We start from the raw sequence: 13,842 nt of genomic DNA, 5'->3' as shown, positions 1-13,842 counted from the left end.
AATTGTAGTGATAGTTTAAAATATGAGAGGCTTTCCTAAAATGTGCTAATAGAACTGCTGTTAGCCTGCAAATATTGTTAGCAGAGGCATCCAGACCGCGTTAAAATAGTATCAGGGGAATAAACTTCTAAGGAAATGTTCGTTTCCTTTTCCTGTTTTTCAAGAATGCCATATGCATAGGGATACTGAACTCAAATGTTTTTGTCAGTCTTTGAAATTCTTCAGATTTCAGCTTTCATTTTCATTGTGAAGAGAAAATTCTGCTCGGACTGATGCTGTGTTCATTGCAACGGAAAACGTGGTCCGAAAGATAATGCATTCTTTTAATAATATGTTTCTTTATTTAAACCGTCCATGGCAAGCAGTATTCCTGAACATATAGTATATTGATGTGGATTTTGCTTTTTTTGCATGGCTGAGATTATACAGAGCTGAATTATGTTGCATAATCTTTGGTCTTCATCTTTCTTGACTCTTGGAGAGACGAGTGTCAACTCTGAAGCTGACCTGACCGAAGCCATCTTGAGAGTTTTAGTGTTGCCACACTGAAGCTGAGGGATGGGAGGGGGGGGGATTGAGATAGCTGGGGTTTTGTAGAATACTTTCTCTTGGGAACCAAGGACATTCTCACACCTGGTCAGAGGAAGGCAGAGTGACTTCACCAGGCAACCAGACTGCCTCGTGATTGGACCACGTGACTGATTGTTTTGAGAGAGTGACAAACTTTTACTTTTAATTAGGTGAAAACCATGGGCACCTCCAGAGTCGGTTTTCACCAGATCTGTGCCAATGTTTTATCAATCGACCTCCTCCTTGTGTATGTTTCAGTGTATGTCTTTGTTATATGTTTGTTTTGTTTACATATTTATTTCGTATGTTTCGTTGTACGCCGCCCCGAGTCCTTCGGGAGAGGGTGCGGCTAAGAAATAAATATATTATTATTATTATTAATATGATATATCCAATAAAGCTATTCTTTGAGGAATCTACTTGGCTCTGAGTTTTGCTTGCTATGGTTCTATTACTTGGGACCCTGACAATGAGTGTAGTGTGAGCTGAAGAAATGCTAACCAGAAACAAGCTAGCTGTTTTCCACTCCCAACCCAATTCCTTTCCAAAGGACAATCCCTAGTTGTATCAATATGCATAGTTCAGCACCCTACATTTTATTACATTGCTCCATTCATCGCAGGATTCAGAAGGAATGGAAAGAGATTGTTCTCTGGGGCTAGATTAGATTCTGACATTTTAAGTTGCCGACTCTTACTTCAAAAGAGTAGAGTAGATCTGGTTCCTATGAGAACATGTTGAATTACAGCTATGGTCCCCATTGTGGTCAAATCTAGGTTTTCTCATGTAATCTCAGATCTGAGAACAAATGCTGTATTTTAAATTCAGTGAAATTGCAAAAGTTCAGCTGCCAATAATGCCCATTTTTCTTTTTCTTTCTTGGTGGAAGCTTGGAATATCGTTTTTTTTTTTAAAAAAATTCTCCTGATTTCATAAGTAAAGTATCATCTCCTGTCTTTAATTAACTCTGTTAATAATTCCCAGAACCTTATAGCATGCATGGTGGTATTTAATTAAATCAGAGGAGACATGATTTGAACAAGACTTTAGTTTCACTTTGAAAGTTATTAAATAAACTGATATGGTTTTGTTCCTCTAAAGTTCCTGGGAGCATCCGGTTAAATTTTAATCATGTGCAGCTAGTCAAATAATGGCCCCTTCCCAAAAATCCTGAAAATAATAGTAAGATATTAAAAAGAGATGCTATGTAAGATTATACCTAAAGGCTTTAACCTGGCAGATATTTGAACAGAATACAATTTTCACCCAACTGAAAAGGTAAATACCAGTTCATTAAATGGACTTCAGGGAGTAGTTTAGTATATTCACCATGTGCTAACCATCTATTGGGGTATTGTGTGGGGATGGCTAGAATTTTATGGCATAATGACTGCAGCTGCTTATCATTCTATTTTCCAAACTGTTTGCCCCACTACACCTTTCCCATCGTTGAGGGCTGTAAAGAATGTTTATACATCTGCTACATGCCATTTATGCACTGCACAGAATTCTGGAAATAGTTTAATATCCCTACTGAAAGAATAACCAGAGCTTTCAATCAATCTGAGTCCTTCCTTAGTATTGCCAAGGCTCTCTATTTCTTCTTGACTATTGCAAAAGTTTAGGATGACTCATCTCTTGCTAGTGGCTGATTCATTAACCTTTACTGAGCCAGTGGGAACATTTGACATTTTAACAGCATGTCTTGGATACACAATGAAAATGGCTGCTGGTGTGTGTGTGTGTGTGTGTGTGTGTGTGTGTGTGTGTGTGGAATTTGCCCTCTCAAAAATGGCTCCCACAGTGGGCGTGGCCAGTCACAAAGCAACCATTTGCCTAAAGACAAGCTTGGTAGCTTCCACCTTTTCTCACTTTTGAAAGTGTTAGATCTGGGCAACGAGAGACAGACTGCGGACACGAAGTGACTTAACAGCTCTTTATTAGTAATAGTAGTGATCCAGCTTGCTCTGTGGTCGGAGGGTTCCCCTTTTATAGGGATCGGGTACGCCCCTCGACCAATCAGAACGATACCTGTTTCCCACTGTAGCAGCGGACCAGAGGGGAGACTTACTACGATATATGCTAATATCTAACACCCCTCCCCTCCTAGATGGAACGTTGCGGTAGGTAACATAGTCTTTTAGGTAGGTGGGTGTTTGTCTTGCTCGGGAGGAGCGTCGTAGTTCGGGTTGGTTAGAAGTGGTTGCAGGATCGGGTGCTTTTCCTGTTTCACGTTTGGGAGGTTTTGTGCCTTCGTTGCTAGGGCGTTCTGGAGTCTTCTCGGTTACGTTGTCTGGGGTTTGCTCTGCTTCGTGCGTTTTCTCTTGTTCCAAGCTTGGATCGCAGGTGTCGTAGTTTTCTATGATGGGGCTCTCGCGTGGCTGACTTTCTGTAGGCTGGAAAATATCGTCTTCGTTTCGAAGGTCTGAGTGTGCTAGACGACCCCGAAGTTGATCGATGTGCCTTTTCCAGTTCCGCCCATCTTCTAATTCCAGCAGATACGATCGTGGACCCGTGATGCCAATGACCTTTGCCGGCATCCACAATGTTCCCCCTGCATAGTTGTGGGCATATACTGAATCCCCTATGCTGAAAGACCGAATTTTGCTTGTGGAGTCTGGGGGAGCTGTGGCAGAGTAATTTGGGTGCAGACGGTCCAGGTGAGACCGTAGACGGCGGCCCATGAGTAGTTCAGCGGGACTCCTACCCGTCGTTGCGCTTGGGGTAATATGCTGAATTAGGAGGTAATGGTCAATGCGTGTTTGCCAATCACCTGGACCCATCCTAGCGAGGGCCTCTTTTGCCAATCGCACCATTCTCTCCGCCTGTCCGTTTGATGCCGGATGGAATGGCGCGACGAGGGCATGCCGAATTCCCTGACCTGCTAAAAACGTTTCGAACTGCATGGCCGTGAATTGGGGCCCGTTATCGGAGACTAGGAGGTCGGGCAGGCCATGAGTGGCGAAAAGTCGCCGTAGAACCTTAATGACTGCCTCTGCCGTGGTTGAAGTCATTAGGACTACATCTAGCCATTTTGAGTATGCATCCACAACTATAAGGAAAGTCTGACCTTGGAATGGCCCTGCGAAGTCGATGTGTATTCGCGACCAGGGTGCTTTAGGTTTCTCCCATTCTGTGGCGGGCGCTTCCGGGGGTGCTGGTCTCGATTCCTGGCATGGGTCGCAAGTGGCCACCCACTCCTCTATTTCTTTGTCCATGTTTGGCCACCAAACGTAACTTCTTGCTAACGCCTTCATTCTAACAATCCCCGGATGACCCATATGTAAAGCCTCTAATACATTCCTACATAAAACATACGGAATAACAACTCGATCCCCCCACAATAAACAACCTTGTAACACTGAGAGTTCGTCCCGTTTTGCCCAAAACATTTTGAATTCCGGGCCCACGTTCCCCTTCGGCCACCCCCTCCAAACCCAAGTTTGAACTTGCTTTATTACATTGTCTTTAGAGGAGAACCTTGCAACGTCGTATGAAGAAACCGGTCCAGAGTCCAAACAGTCAATGAGCAATACCGGTACTTCTGGAGTGGGGTCTGGCAGAATGTCAGGTAATGGGCAACGGCTGAGTGCATCTGCGTGTCCGAGAGTGGAGCCCGGTCGATGAATCAATTTGTATGAATACGCAGCCAGGAAAACAGTCCACCTGGTCATGCGTGGAGAAAGGGAGACCGGGGTGGGGTGGTTTCCCACCAAAAGTCCCAACAACGGCTTGTGATCTGTAATTAGTTCAAAATCGCGGCCGTAGAGGTATTCGTGGAAACGCTTTACTCCAGCTACAGCAGCCAGCGCTTCCCTGTCCATTTGGCTGTAATTCCTTTCGGCCGATGAAAGAGTTCTGGAGTAGAAAGCGATGGGTGCTTCTTTTCCGTCGGGCATCCTGTGGCTGAGGACTGCTCCAACTCCGAAGGGTGATGCGTCGCAGGTCAATACCAGCGGTAGGATCTGGCTGTATTGGACAAGCAGTGAGTCAGTGGTGAGCAGGCGCTTTACCCCGGCGAAAGCTGCAGCTTCGGATCGTCCCCATTTCCATGGTGCGTTCCTCTGGAGTAGACGGTGTAGTGGCTCAGCAACGGTCGCCTTCTGCCTCAGAAAAACGCTGTAGAAGTTAAGTAATCCGAGGAAGGCCTGCAACTCGGTCTGGTTTCGTGGTGTGGGGGCGTCCTGGATCGCCTTAATTTTCTTTGAAGTGGGGTGTATTCCCTGACCATCGATTCTATAACCCAGGAATTCTACGCTAGGCACGTTAATTTGGCATTTTTCCTTTTTAAGGCGGAGACCCTTTTCTCTGATTCTGGCCAAAACAGTTCTGACTCTTTTATTTAATTGCTCCTCGTTTGCAGCGGACACCAAGATGTCGTCAAAATAGGGGACGACTCCCGGTATCCCTTGCAAAAGTCGTTCCATGACGCTCTGGAACAATCCTGGGGCAATACTCACACCGAATTGTAGCCGGTTGCATTTGAATGCTCCTCTATGCGTCACTATAGTCTGGGCCTCTGCTGTGGCGCTATCAACTGGCAGTTGCTGGTAAGCTTGTGCCATGTCTAACTTAGCAAATACCTTTCCTGGCCCCAACAAGTGCAATAAGTGCTGTACTACAGGCACAGGATATGCGCTCTGTTTTAGCGCGACATTAATTGTGCATTTATAGTCCGCGCAGATGCGGACTGATCCGTCTGGTTTGACTGGGGTCACGATGGGTGTTTCCCAGCGCGCGTGATCTACCGGCTCAAGGATTCCTTGCTCCACTAACTTATCTATTTCCTTATCTATTTTTGGGCGGAGTGCAAAAGGCACTCGTCTCGGTTTAAGTCGGATTGGCGCCACCTTGGGGTCTAAATTGAATGATATTGGTTTACCCACATACTTACCAAGACCGGGGCTGAACACATCCTCGAACTCCTTAAAAATCTGTTCAGCGCTGCTGTTTCTCACGGCGTTGATTCCGGTGACTTCTAACCCCAGGGCTTCAAACCAATCAAGCCCCAGAAGGTTCTGCAATGGCGCGCTGGCTATGGTCACGGGCAGCTGGGCTTCGATGTCCTTGAAACGGATGTGGAATGTGCCTTGGCCCACGATGGGGACTTGGTTCCCCTGGTAGTCTCGTAGCAGGACGTCTGGAGCGCGTAGTTGGCTCTTTCTGAGGCTAGGGATAGCCTGTTTCATGGATGCCCATGAAATAATCGTCAGGGTCGATCCTGTGTCAACTTCTAGCTCGCAGGGTGAGCCCTCCAAGAGGACTGTGACTCTCAGCCTTTTTGGCCGCTTAGGGCGGACCTGATGTATTGTGGTGAGATACGTTCGCAACTCCTCTCTCTGGGTCAACTCTATCTCATCGTCTACATCCTGAAAATACTCTCGTTGAGCGTCTTGATAGAACGCTCTTTCAGCTCTTTGTGTGTATTCTCTCTGGGGATACGTTCGCTCAGCTCCTTGTGAGTAATCTCTCTGGGGATACGCTCGTTCAGCTCTTTGGAAATTTTCTCTCTGGGTAAACACTTGTGGATTTCTCTCTGGGCGCCCTTTTTGATTTCGCCAAGCCCCTGGGTTGGGCTTCTGTTGGCGGTACATGGGTGGCTGCCGTGTGGCAGGGACTCCGCTCTGGCACACTCGTGCGATGTGCCCAAGTTTGTTGCAATGCGAACAAACAACGTTCCTGAACCTACAAGTAGACCTGGGGTGATTCCCTCCGCAGCTTGCGCAGGGCGGCAAACGGAATCCGGGTCTCCCCCCAGGCCTCAAGTGACTGCTCTGCATCAGGTGACTGTCCTCGAACTCGGGATTCTCGTAGTCGGGGCTTGTGTCCTCGTAGTGTACTCTGGTTTGTCTTGGTGCTGGCTGGTTTACGTTGGCCCCTCGTTGTATGGTCACCGATGATTTCTCCGCTGACTCTGACGCTCTTGCTTCGTTTAGCGCTATCTGTAGGGTTAAATTCGGGTTTGCCAACAGCTTCTTTTGTAGCGAAATGTCTCTTAACCCACAGATGAGCTGCGCTAAAATGTGCTTGTCCAGATCCCTGAACTCGCAGTGAGTTGCTGCTTTTCGTAGGGCTGCAACATATTGATTTATGGATTCTCCCGCCTTCTGGTTCCTCGTGTTGAATTCCTTGCGGCAGACATGGCGGGAAGGTTTTGGCGCGTAATGAGTTTGCAGAGCCTGTTGCAACGCCGTCCACGATACTGCCTGTATTGGAGTAGGCGCGGTGAGGTCTCTGGCCGTATTGAAGACTTCCTTTCCGCAGTAGCCGAGGAAGATGTTTTTCTTCCTCACGTCGGTGATCCCCGTGTATTCGTTCGCTTCGAGGAAACACTCGAAACGAATCATGAAGGCTTCCCATTCGTCGTTTGCTGGGTCGAAAGGAGCGGGGGGAGCATGCATCGCCATCTTCTCTGTTTGAATTTGCCGCGCTGCGGTGATCTGAGATGGCTGCCAGAATTTCTGCCGAATTCCTGGGCTGGATCAAATCCGGAGATTCTGGAGGTAGCGTTCTTCGTCCTATCTGCCTCTCGATCCCACCTTCGTCGCCAATGTTAGATCTGGGCAACGAGAGACAGACTGCGGACACGAAGTGACTTAACAGCTCTTTATTAGTAATAGTAGTGATCCAGCTTGCTCTGTGGTCGGAGGGTTCCCCTTTTATAGGGATCGGGTACGCCCCTCGACCAATCAGAACGATACCTGTTTCCCGCTGTAGCAGCGGACCAGAGGGGAGACTTACTACGATATATGCTAATATCTAACAGAAAGACTCACTTTTCAATCTTCAGTTCACTCTTGCTTGATGTTGCTTTTATTTTTGGAGAACAGCTAGGATCTGAGATGGACTGCAAAGGCTTTGTAGGAAATGGTTCTTGAGTTTGGCTCTTGGCTTTGCAATAAACCAGCTTTATTTTAAATTTTGTTTAGAGTTCAAATGGTAATCCCAAAATTAGAATGATATAGGTCAAGTGGACACTAAGGAAGTTGTCTGCAGATATATTTTCGCCTAGGTTCACACATTCAGGATTTCAGTTCTGTTAGATATAAGAAATCCATATCCTAATGATATTTCCTTACATATTTGTATTGCAGGAGGAGAAAACTGCAGTAATGTAGAAATATATCCTAATCTGATAGAATATTTGTAGCTCAGGGTCCTTGGTGCTCTTTGATCTGATGGTTTCTTGCAGATGTTTCATTGCCAAACTAGGTAATATCATCAGTGCTAGTAAGGGTGTAGGGTTTGCCTTTATTTTATATACTAGTGGCTTGCCCTGTCAATGTTAGTGGGAGTAGACTAGACGATTCTATGATATCCTATTCATTTTACTTATCCCATTAGCTAGGATTTGTTTTTAAAATGAAATTCAGTTTTGACAGGCAACAAATATGTTCTCTTTGGATATTTAGAAGTTTGTGATGAAACCAAAGAGCAAATTATTGCACATGCATTTGTGTATATTTACTAACATACCTATTTTTATATTTATTTTTCTTTTGTGTTGCAACTTTTTTCATGGATTTTTTTCCAGGGTAAACTTGGGTATTGGGAATAAACTCAAATACGCATAATTTCTTCCTAGTGTCCCTTACTATATGCTTTCTATGATAAGAGCTGTGCAATTCAGATTCGGTTCCAAAAAGCATGGGGGTCTTTAAGTCTTTAAGCCAGCCATTGTTTTCCTGGGATCTCGTGGCAGTTGTGCCATCCCAGGGATAAAACAGCTGCTTGCTTTAAATAGACACAAACAGGTTTCCATTTGCATGCTTGTGAGCTGCAAAGCAGATTTTTGGAATTATTATTATGGTTAGTTGCAGTCAGCCAGATGTTTAGACTGGATTTGGCATTTTAACCACTTATTGAGTCCTGGGATAGGCAGATGTTGTTGTTTGATGGTGTGAAAGGTATCATCACAGGATGTAAGCTGTTCCAAGTAAAGCTGCCTTTTGCAATTGACTGATGGTGGTTATATCAATGCCGATGGTGTTCAAGTGGTGCCCAGATGTTTTGAGATTGCATCCAAGTCTCCTATTATGATTGGTACTATCTTTGCTTTCTTTTGTCATAGTCATTCTATTTCTGTTGGTGGCGCTTTGTGCTTCGTGATTTTCTCTTTTTGGCCTTTCTTATTGACAATTGTTTTCAGTCTGAGGTGCTGTGTGATAGATGCCTGTCTGTCTGAATTCTAAAGCCCCAGAGCTTCTTAGTTTTATATTATTTTTTATCTATTGAGTGGCCCCAATAGATCTTGCTTGCAAAAATGGTATTATTTGCAGATATTCCAGTGCACCATTGCTGCTACTTTGTCATGCCGTTGTTTGTGGTCAGCCGGTGCGATCTTCTTGCAGCAGCAAATAGGTGGTCCATTGTCTCTTCAACTCTGTTACGTGTTCTTAATTCTGGCTTATTATGTATTTGTTCTTAAGGCTTGGTCTTGTGCAGTCAGAATTAGCCCCTCTGTCTCTAACTATTAATAATTTTGGACTGAGAGAGAGGGACAGACCAGGGGTGAAACGCTGTGAAGTCTGTTACCAGCTTGCTTCCTGTGTGCATGCACACCGCGGGTGCTAAGAAGCCCTTTCTGAGTCTGCAAAGGTAAGTAGAACAGTAAGGGGGGGGGGGGGAAACAGCTGTGCTGCATGATTTAGAATATAAATCGCAAGGCACAGCTGATTGTCACACAGCTGATCATTGGAAGTTTTTAAAAAACTTTTTAAAGCTTTTTGTTTTTACTACTGGTTCGGGCGAATAGGTAGCAAAAAAATCCCAAAAGAAAGTAAAAAAATGTTCCAACAATCAGCTGTGCAACAATCAGCCGTGCCGTGCGATTGTCGGAACTTTTAAAAAACATTTTTAGCATTTTTTGCTACCGGTTCGGGTGAACCGGCCCGAACCGGTAGCATTTTACCCCTGGAACAGGCCCAAAGTCACCCATCTAGCTTCCCTGCCTAAGGGAGACCTAGAACTCTAGTCTCCTGCTTTCTAGGTCAGCTACCTTTACCTCTAGACCAGGGGTGTTAAACCTATGGCCCAAGGGCCAGATGCATCATGTGCTGGCCACGCCCAGTTTAGGGAAGGGGGAAAAAAGTTGTGATACGTCATGTGATGACATGCACCGCGGGTTTGACACCCCTGCTCTAAACTAAACTGGCTCCCAACCAAACTACCGCAGGGCTATGATTTGTATATGCATGGTTGATATATGAACATTGTTATGGAATTCTGAAAAATACCATTTTGCTTATAGTGTAAGTCTGAAATTGATTATCCATGTTTTAAAGTTAAGAAAGATCTAAAATTCTGGGGAACTCATATTTGATCCTTAAGCAGCTTTTTCTAAGACTTTGTGGCCGGGACAAAATGGGCTGTGTTTGTGCTATTTGACTGCGGTGTAATTTCCTGTAGCGTACCACAGAGCCACCCTTTAGCTGGTATGCTGCTCCTCTTAGGCATCCAAATATCCTTTTCAGTGAATTTTAGGAGTGAGGGGATTCTTTTTTTCTCCCTTCTCTCCCCCCCCACCCCCCGGCTTCATCTTTAGGTCGCATCCATCTTTCAGAGTCTTGAGAGATTAGTTCTCTGTCTATTTGTGATGTTTTACCACATTGTTTAATTAATTTCTACGTTTACATCGGTATCTTCTTTGATGGTATCTATCAACATGTTCTTTGATGACCTCACTGTGGATTTTGCAAAAGGTTCAGGATCCCATATTTTTTGGAGTATAAAATGTACTGGAGTATAAGATGCACCAAGATTTTGAAGAGGCAAATTTTTAAAAAAGGTTTTTTCACTCTGCAGCCCTCCCCAAAACACTCAATTTTTTTGCAAAAACAGGCCCGCTTTTTGTCAAAAAAAGAGAGCATGCATAGTCTTTAGAAGGCTTGTAGAATGCTCCCGGGGGCTGGAAAAATGAGCAAAAAACGGCCCGTTTTTTGTCAAAAAAAGACGCATGCATAGCCTTTAGGAGGCTTATGGAGTGATCCTGGGGGCTTGGGGGCAAAAACGAGCAAAAAACCAGCCCATTTTTCATGCATTTCTGCCCTCCCCAGCCCCCAGGAGCACTCTGGGAGCCTCCTAAAGGCTATGCATGGCCATTTTCGCAAAGCGAGCGGGGTTTGGGGAGGCCAAAAATGCTGTATTCAGTGTATAAGACGCACTCAGATTTTCACTCCCTTTTGTTGAGGGAAAAAAGTGTGTCTTATACTCTGAAAAATATGGTACTTGGCTGTCCAGTTCAACAAAAGGCATCGATTCTGGAGGCACTGGATTCTCACTGGCATGATTAAGAAGATTTTATTCTACTTTTTGTTCAATTCTCATCATCTCCTTTCTCACAAAATTGAAAACGCCTTCCTAGAAATGGCATGCCTTCAAAAGAAAGGGCTCCACCCACATTGCACATTAGAAGCCTCTTTGCCTGGTGGTGTATTTTAGCCTTTTGAGAACTTTGTAAGAAAAACAGACAAACGAACCCATTCAAATAGCCTATGGTGTTTACATTGGAGTCCTTCCTGTAGCTCTGTTTCAGACATACATAGGCTGGCAGCTGGATACTTTAGCTAGCTCAGCCAAGAACTGGATTTTATGGCAGACATACGACTGTCGCCAAAACCATCAATGCAATATCTCATTCTTTGCTCCTTCATAATTTCAAATGACATCAAATGCAATTCATTGGTTTTTAGCCCACTTTTTCTCCCAGGAGCTCAAGGCTAGATCCCATTTTTCCCCCCTCCTAGACTGGGCTATGAGAGAAAAACATCAACTGGCAAACTTCATCACCAAGCAGGAAAGTATACCCCCAGTCTTAATCTGGTGTAGGGGAAGGACCAGTGGTGAAATGCATTTTTTTCCTACTGGTTCTGTGGGCGTGGCTTGGTGGGTGTGGTTTGGTGGGCATGGCAGGAGAAGGATACTGCAAAATCTCCATTCCCACCCCACTCCAAGAGAAGGATACTGCAAAATCTCCATTCCCACCCCACTCCAAGGGAAGGTTTTTCACAGTTTGGAGGCTTCAGGGAAGCCTCCGGAGGGTGAAAAACGGCTTCAAAAGAAGGCTGAAGTCAGCTGGCCAGTGCGCACATGCCCTGACAAATGGCTCAGTGTGCCACCTGTGACACGTGTGCCATAGGTTCGCCATCATGGTCCTAAGGCATATTACACCAAGCTAACCTCCAATTATATTGCATTACAGCTCCCATGATTCCCAGCTGCATAGCATATATTGAGAGGGCTAGGATGGGGATTCTGTTTTAGCCATTAGGTTTTGGATTCATGTGAAGTGGAGTTAGCAATCCTTGCAAATGTTACTACGTTGATGTATCATATGTTACATATCAAAATAGATTATGAGCAAGAGACTGTTGGAAGAAATGTCCATCTGGGTTCAGTTCCAAGTGGGGAAAAAGACACTGGATACAATGGTGGCTGTTTGGAAAGATGGTTTTAATGGTGGACAGGACCACATGGCTTCGCAGTCCCATCGAACAAAGGAGTAGAATTACATATGTGTTTAAATACATACTCTAGAGCAGTGCTTCTCAACTTCGGCAATTTGAAGATGTGTGGACTTCAACTCCCAGAATTCTCTAGCCAGCAAAACTGGGGAATTCTGGGAGTTGAAGTCCACACATCTTCCAATTGCCAAAGCTGAGAAATGCTGCTATAGAAAATCCTCAGAAATGCATATTTTAAGATCATTTCCATAATAGCCGCGTTATAAACACTTAAAAATACCATCCACCAAAGGAATAAAAATAGCACTCCCAAATACTATCAGAGGGAAAGATTTTACAAATGAAAATACTTTGACCTGGTGGAAAAACAGGATAGGCTGGGGTCCAGCTGTAAATGGGAGTACAGCTTATTGGTACATAAGGGCATTTTCACATAGTTCTTTGCAATGCTCCAGAAGTCGCTTTTCAGTTGTAAAACTGAAGCCAGCAAAATTGGAAGCAACCATTTTTAGCCCAGACAGCATCATTATGTAAACATTGAACAGATGTCTCTGAGTTTCAAGGTTGGGGAAAAAAATCTCATGGATTCAAAAAAGGCAGGAGGAGAAGGCCTAGCTTTAAATCCTGGGCTGATATTGAGAATTTGATTCCAATGCAATAGGCAGTTCTTTTTATTTAGAGAAAGACTGCAAGGGATATAAATCCTTATATTCTCCAGCATTCAATCAGAACTGAAGAAGCTTCTTGGATGAGAAGCGAAATGGCTTCAAGGAAAAACAACGAAAGTCCAGTTGCCTTTTAAAAAAATCACCTTTGGGATGATCAGAGCATCATGTATGTCCCCTGAAGAATATATGGATGGAGCAGGGGTGAAATCCTGCCGGTTCGGCCCAGTTCAGCCGAACCGGTAGGGACAATTATCCTAGGTTCTGCCAACTGTTAGTAAAAAAACCCCAAAACTTCTGAGGATTGTGCAGCTCAGCTATGAGCTGTGCGATTGTTGGAAACTTTCCTCCTGCTTTTTTGAAGCATTTTTTCCCTGCCAGTTCGGGCAAATAGGCAGGGAAAAATACTTTAAAAAGTGGTGGGGGGGTGCTGCGAAAGAGAGAGAGGGAGGGAGGAAGGGATGGAAAAAGGAGAGGGAGGAAGGACCACAAACCTGGCCCTAGACGCAGCTTCAGAGGGTACCTTGAAAGAGCACAGCAATCCAGGGCTGGAAGGGAGCTGGAGGTCATCTAGTCCAACCCCCTGCTCCACCAGGACATTGTTAAAGTGAGCTGCTGTCTTTTGAACCCGCCCCAAGTCACATGACTAGCCACACCCACCCAGTCACATGACCCCCAACAAGCCACACCCAAAGAACTGGTAGGATTTTTTTTTAGATTTCACCACCGGGATGGAAGTATAGAGAGTAGACTAGTTTCCCAAATTCAGGCCTAAAACAAGTCCATCTATCTGCTGTATCTTTAGTTTTCAATCCCAATTAAGTCTTGTTTAAAAGGCAACGTGTTCTGGGGCCTAAGCTTGAGAATTCATTATTATTTTTGCCTAACCTTTTGACTTGCCTCCTGGCAAGTTTTCAGTTCTGGCTTATTACGGGCTGCCTCATGTGTCTGAGACCACTGAAGAGCAGCTGGGCAAAAAACCCACAACACTTTTCTTCCTAGAAGCATCTTCCAATAATTGTTCCTCCAAACCAGGGGTGTCAAATTCGATTTCATTGAGGGCTGCATCAGGGTTGACTCACTGATCCCCAAAAGGTTCGCCATCAATCTGATAAAGCCTCACAGTTGAGCCACACTGACTGAAC

The 13,842-nt window shown here is 44.8% G+C and overlaps 1 protein-coding gene across 6 annotated transcripts in view; it reads left to right on the top strand.

Annotated features, from left to right (window-relative positions):
* The window catches only part of CALD1 (caldesmon 1), a 231,077-nt gene that overhangs the window by 126,257 nt on the left and 90,978 nt on the right, over window positions 1–13,842 (top strand). The window lies entirely within an intron of this gene.

The sequence above is a fragment of the Natrix helvetica genome (assembly GCF_964273705.1).
Source record: "Natrix helvetica genome assembly, chromosome: 6".
NCBI classification, from domain to species: Eukaryota; Metazoa; Chordata; class Lepidosauria; order Squamata; family Natricidae; genus Natrix; species Natrix helvetica.
Note: the sequence above shows the minus strand (reverse complement) of the source record. Positions and strands in the feature narration are given on the sequence as shown.